The sequence below is a fragment of the Triturus cristatus genome, chromosome 4_1 (assembly GCF_964204655.1).
Source record: "Triturus cristatus chromosome 4_1, aTriCri1.1, whole genome shotgun sequence".
In the NCBI taxonomy this organism is placed as follows: Eukaryota; Metazoa; Chordata; class Amphibia; order Caudata; family Salamandridae; genus Triturus; species Triturus cristatus.
In genome coordinates this window covers 103768202-103775019 of record NC_140585.1, presented here as the reverse complement: position 1 = coordinate 103775019, position 6818 = coordinate 103768202, and the positions used below count along the sequence as shown (strand labels likewise).

At 50.3% G+C, this 6818-nt stretch overlaps 1 non-coding gene across 1 annotated transcript; it reads left to right on the top strand.

Moving 5' to 3' along the window:
* The first annotated feature begins 1122 nt into the window (after positions 1-1122).
* Positions 1123-1194, top strand: TRNAE-UUC (transfer RNA glutamic acid (anticodon UUC)). Its single transcript has one exon. It is a non-coding gene; the product is annotated as a tRNA-Glu (tRNA).
* Positions 1195-6818: the final 5624 nt, after the last annotated feature.

The following is a 6818-nucleotide window of genomic DNA, read 5'->3' as shown; positions in this document are numbered from 1 at the left end:
ATACGCGTGCATGCAAGCACGCGGAAATACAGAACAAGCTTAATGTATCAACAGGGTACTGTGCAGAGCCGAGGCAGGGGAGGCCAGGATGCTGTGCAGAGCCCAGGGAGGAGGGAGGGAGGGCCGGCCAGGATGGGATGCTGTGCAGAGCCCAGAGAGAAGGGAGGGAGAGACTCCAGGATGCTGTGCAGAGCCTAGGGAGGAGGAAGGGTCAGCCAGGATGGGATGCTGTGCAGAGCCCAGGGAGGAGGGAGGGACGGCCAGGATGGCATGCTGTACAGAGCCCAGGGAGGAGGGAGGGAGGGACGGCCAGGATAGGATGCTGTGCAGAGCCCACAGAGAAGGAAGGGAGAGATGGCCAGGATGCTGTGCCGAGCCTAGGGAGGAGGAAGGGACGGCCAGGAGGCTGTGCAGAGCCCAGGGAGGAGGGAGGGTCAGCCAGGACGGGATGCTGTGCAGAGCCCAGGGAGGAGGAAGGGACGGCCAGGATGGGATGCTGTGCAGAGCCCAGGGAGGAGGGAGGGACGGCCAGGATGGGATGCTGTGCAGAGCCCAGGGAGGAGGGAGGGATGACCAGGATGGGATGCTGTACAGAGCCCAGGGAGGAGGGAGGGACGGCCAGGATGGGATGCTGTACTAAGCCCATGGAGAAGGAAGGGACGGCCAGGATGGGATGCTGTACAGAGCCCAGGGAGAAGGGAGGAACACATTTGACTTTGGAGAAAAGGGAGGGAAGAGGGGCTTGCCCTGATGCGCGTTGTTCTGAGTGTGGGAGTGTCGTAGTCTGTGGAGTCATACGCACTTCTGTTGTTTACAAACTGGTGAACAGCGTTGGTGGTGTTACCCCCTCTTTTTAGTTCCTTCGCACCCGCAGTCTTACAGCGGAGGCCTCGAAATTGTGCATTTTACCCCCTCACACACAGGTACCAAGTGGCCAGCTGCAAGAAGTCCCACATAAGTCCTATTCTTGATGTTTTACTTCTGTGTGGGCCGAGCTTGTTAAGTTCTTCATATTTTTCTTCCGTGTCTGCGGGCTCGTGGATTCACTTCAACTCTGACTCATCCATCACGTACAGACCACAGAATAGTTCCTAAACTGAGTTTTACAAAGTACTGCTAAACTCCCATATGGTCTAGTGGTAAGGATGCCAGGTTTTCACCCAGGTGGCCCGGGTTCGACTCCCGGTATGGGAAGATGTGCTTTTATTTAATATTCGCTCATATCTCGTCTCGTTTCTACAGAGCTTGCACTAATGCCTATTTTTCCAAAGAGTTTGTTTCATTTTCCTCCTGCTCGGTCGAGTTTGTGACACCCTCGGCGGGAGCACTATTGAACGACAGGTCAGTGAAAAGGAAGCTGCTCTCTTGCAACGCTGCCACCACAAGAAAGCTCCTGCTCATTTCCTGCACGGGCAATAGTGCTTGCAAAGCCACAGTTCCTTTCTATTTTTTCACTGTTCGTCTACAACTGTCTGGCGTTAGGGTCGTGCGCCTGGTGCCGCTGCACCGGGCGCCATGCTCCTGGTGCGCTGTAATATTTTATGAATTATCTTATAGGCTTAAAAGCACCTGCTGCAGAGTCAGAGTTCCTAGTGCACCCAGTATGTTCAGGCAATAATAAACATTTCAAGATAATTACAGTGATTATTCTACCTGCTGAAAAGAGATCTGAGATTTATCAAGTGAAAGTTTTGACCCATCATACATAGAGTAAAGGGTTAATGTGCTTGCGGCAAAGCATGTTCAAGTGCAGATCACAGAATCGTACTTTTTGTGAATAACTCAGTGGGTTACTGCTATTATCACAATGATAGTTTTGCAACTTTCAGTTCATAAATTACAGTCCTTCCCTTATAGCACAGTGAGCTATGGACTGTCATCAAAGAGCTGCAGGCAAACTGTAAGGCACAAGTTAGAACCTCGTGTTCTTTCTCAGTCTTTCGTCATGTTAAGTTTGCAACAAAATGTTTTGTTTGGGTAATATATATTCTTGTTAATAAAGCCAACCCCAAGTACTGTGTTTAAATTCTGAATTTGTGCTTCTCCAGACCAAGCACTCTTAAAACACACTGCCTACCACTTTAGATGGCATGACTCCTAAACCTTGTATTTGTCATTGTCTTATATAACAGTTTCCATACATACCCACTTGTATGAATCATTGTCTCTTTATAATGCGCGTGTGTGAGTTAAAGCGCCCTGAAACCCTACATTGGTTTGAGTAGCGCTGTACAGTGTAACGTCATTTTCACAGTGGCACTGCGCTTGGCTTTAAGAAAGGCTCACTCAGAGACCCCTCACATTTTGGGACTCTGGCTGCAGCTCTTAAAGGAGACTTCAAATCTGGGGAGGATAAAACTCCCCCCCTCCCACCCACTGCCGCCATCCCTCCATCCCTCACGGATTCTATTCCCTCGTCTGGAGTTGTGCATTGACGTCGCTGTTCACTGCTGCAGAGACGTCACTGTGGGAGTGCTATAGTGAGAGAGACGGTGCAGGGATAGGACAATTCTATGTCAGGGCCGGAGGCTCTGATTATGCTTCTCATTTCTTCACTGTTTTATTCACAGCAGCCAATAAAAAGAAAACAATAATAAACACTACATTACCCATGAATACCTCAATGTCACATGACCTGCCATAGGGAGTATCCCTTTATATGCCCTGACTGAGGTGACAGTGTCCTCTTTCTTTGCTGCTCTGCAGCCAGTTAAGTGCATACCCATTTTACTTTGCTTGTTGATATAACTAGCTTTGGTTTCTGGGGCTATGATCATGATTATAGTCATTTATTGTTACTTGCCAAATGTATTTATCGCTTCTGAGTTGCTTTGCATTAGGAGACTGCCGTTTGTCGCTTTTTCAAGTGTGTTTTTTCTGCGCTTGGTAATTTTCACTGATTGCGAGTGTTTGTCCTTCAAGCGTACGGATCGCGTCTGGCGCCCGTGTTGTGTTTCAGTGGAGAGGGAGTAAAAGGGAGCGTGGACGCGCACCGACCCGAAGTGCAGTCCTCTTTCTGTGCTGACGAGTGGCCGGCATCGCGCATGTGTGGCGGTTATTTTGCCTGGATTTGACAATCCTTCAGGCTTGAACGAACGTGGGAGCAGTGTTTTCCTTGCTCTAAATCCCACTGGTTCTGATCGGCAGTTGGGAGGGGGCTACCTTTGCTTGCGAAGCGCCATCACTTGTTGCTGTTTAGGGGACTGACTCAGCATTCGAATGCCTATTTTACACTGTCATTGGTATGCTTTTTCTTCATGTTTAACCGCTTGGGGGTTATTGTTTCCTATATGGGGGCCGCTGACACAAGGGTCCCTGAGCCGAGTCACCTTTTGGTGATAAGTTAGTAATCCGGGTCGGGCCTGGTGTTATATACAGTGTTGGGCATGGGGTCGGGTCGGGGGACGAGGAACCTATTGACTATATGTGACTGTGTTGGAAGTGGGGTAGCTCACGTTCCCTCGAATTGTTCATGGGTGGGCGACAGGCACTCTGCATGTTGGGGGTGGCGGGTGGTTTTAGTCCCGGGAGGCAGGGAGGGGGGTGAGTTATTGCGAATCCGGGTATGGTTGGGTTTGTTTTGTTGGGGGGGTGTTTTTCGTTGTTTAAACGCAGCAGTACGAAATTGCATCTTGTATAAGTGCATCATCGCTGGTATCGACATTCAGGTCACTGATTTCACATCTCAAAGCGCCGTGGGGCGCGGTAACACAATAGGTGCCGCACAGAAAGTTGCAGTAGAGGGTTTCACTCAACATAGACACTCCGTACACTCCATTATACCGCTATTAGAGACTTATGGCAAGAGGTCGGGGACTTAGACTCATGACATGGAATGTCAACGGGTTAGGGGACAAAATTAAGCGAGGAATAGTGCGACAATATATCCACCGTCAGGGGCTGGATATGATGTTGTTCCAAGAAACCCATCTAATAGGTAACTCCTGTATGCCCCTGGATAGGAAGGGATATCGTATGGTTGCACACTCGGGTTTCACCACGGGGTCCAGAGGGGTGGGGATCCTCCTTCGAAAAGGCTGCCCCCATGTGATACAAAATACGTGGACTGACCCTCAGGCTAGATATGCAGCTTGCACGGGCATCTAGGAGGGCAGAGTCATCAATATTATCTCGGTGTATGCCCCACCGGCTCTTCAACGCATGACACTAGCAGATGTTGGTGTGTTATTATTGAACATACCCGTGGCACACTGGTGATGGGAGGCGACTTTAACCTGACAATTAATGGCCAAATGGACCGATCCACGCCCAGACGTGACTCTGCGCACGGCTCACAATTACATGACTTTACTAATGCCCTGGGGATGGTGGATATCTGGAGATTGTCACACCCCCATGACACACTCTTCACGTTCCAATCCGGTGTGCATGGCAGCCAATCACGACTTGACTACCTGTTTACCCATGCACAACACATACAGGACTTCACAGATTCAGCTTGCATGGCGCGGGGAGTGTCGGATCATTCCCCGGTCGCAGCAGTCTTCGGAGCTCACCGTGCCTCACAACCAGGTCCCATCATGATCCAGCCTTGGGCGCTAAAGATCCCACATATCAGGGATAACTTACGGAAAGACACTGACTACTATTTTGAGGAGAACTCAGGGTCTGTGAAGTCAGCAATTACCCTCTGGAATTCATATGGAGCAGTGATAAAGGGGAGAGCATTGTCCATGATTTTGGGCCACAGGGCAGAGCGGAACCGACGAGTGAGCGAATTGGAAACGGAGATCTTCAATCTTGAACGCGCCACCTCGCAGAACCCTGATCAGGATACTCAACATAATCTTAGTATTACGAGACAAGATTATAGGCAATTGCTTCTAGAGGACGCCAACAGGCGTGCTCTTGCCACCCGTCATAGAATATACAAACAGAACGAGCGAACTGGGGAACTATTGGCATGGCTGGAACGCAAGGAACAGTCAGTGAGATGAGTGAGCGCAAATAAGGGGCCCGATGACGTTCTGGTTACTGACCCCCAGGGCATTGCGGAGACATTCGCGAAACACTTTGAGCAAATATACACACTTCCACAGCACTCACAAGCACCATGGTCGGCAGATCTCCTCGCTACTATCGAGGTAACATGTATCTCCCAGCAGGATAGAGAGGCCTTAGATGTTTATATCTTGGTTGATGAGATTCAGAAAGCTATTCAAGGCATCCGGGCTGGTAAGGCGATGGGCCCTAATGGGCTTCTGATCGAACTGATGAAGCCCATGGCTATGAAGCTCGCCCCCCACCTGCTGAATCTATACAATGAATGTTATGAGACTGGCCTCCTCCCGGCTGATATTCGTGCGGCCACCATTGTGGTCCTCCACAAGCCCGGTAAACCAGTGGACGAGAGCACATCGTACCGAGCCATTTCACTGATGACCGTGGAGGCCAAAATCTTGGCTAAACTGTTAGCTAACCATCTACTCCCCTATCTCACTGACCTGATTCACCCTGACCAGTTGGGATTCATGCCGGGTCGCAATACGGCGTGTAACCTATGTCGCGTACATGGCGCGCTGGGTCGTGTGGAGACAATAGAGAAAGAAACGATAGGGCTCGCGCTTGACGCAAAAATGGCATTCAACACCGTGGCATGGAATTGTCTGTTTGCAGTTGTGACTCGAATAGGGCTCGGGCCCAAGTTGATTGGGTGGATCAGGCTTTTATATACGCTTCACATTGCGCGAGTCATAGTGAACAACCATCGCTCAGGCTCTTTTCCCCTTTGTCGCGGGACGAGGCAAGGCTGTCCGTTATCGCCGCTTCTCTTTGCCCTGGTCCACGAACCTTTAGCGGTCTGGATCAGGGGGGACCCCGGCATTAGAGGCCTTAAATGGACAGACGAACATGAAGACCGCATATCTCTTTATGCAGACGACATTCTACTTTATCTCGCCTCACCGGCACGCTCACTCCGCCGCGTTCTCCATAGGTTTCACATACTTGGCGCCCACTCTGGTTACCAGATAAACTGGTCCAAATCCCACCTGTATTCCCTCTGGGTTGCTCCGCTGCAAAGTCCTTGTGGTTATACCATTCCAGTAGCGACCCAGGGTTTCCGATACCTTGGCATCTTTATAACGACTGATGCAGCAGTGTTCTATGAACAGAATCTGATGGGACCGTTGCAGAGGTTTAAATCTGATGTCACCCACTGGAAGACACTACCCCTTACTCTTTTTGGGGAGGGGCGTCTTTATTCAAGGTGCTTGCCCTGCCCCGCTTTGTTTACGCCCTGCAAAATACTCCCATTCCAGTCCCCGAAACCTATTTTTTGCAGATCGAGGCAGCAGTTAGAGATTTACTGTGGGATAATAGGCCGTCTCGGATAGCTATAAACAAGCTCACTATGGGTTTGTACGATGGGGGTATCGGGTTGCCGGACATGCACCTGTATTACCAGGCGTCGCAATTAATTGCCATCAACAAATGGGTGTTTGGATCCCATGCCGACCCCAGCTTCCGCACTGATCTGTGGTTAATGGGGAAGGGAGGTTACAACAGAGCACTATACACAAACCACAAGAAATTACGTTTGACTGGCCCTACGGCCTGTACAGTAGAAGTGTGGCACGGTGTCCAGCGACGGATGGGATGGCGAGGGCGCCTAACGAAGGCTACACCCCTCTGGGAACCTGACATCTTGGGACGACTGAGTGCTTGTGCAGGGTTCGACAAGTGGGACAAGATCGGAATTTCCACAGTGGGAGATATGTGAATTAAGGGCAAGAAAGCATCATTTGTGGATCTTCAACTCAAATATCAGCTAGCACCGTCGGAGTACTTCCGGTATC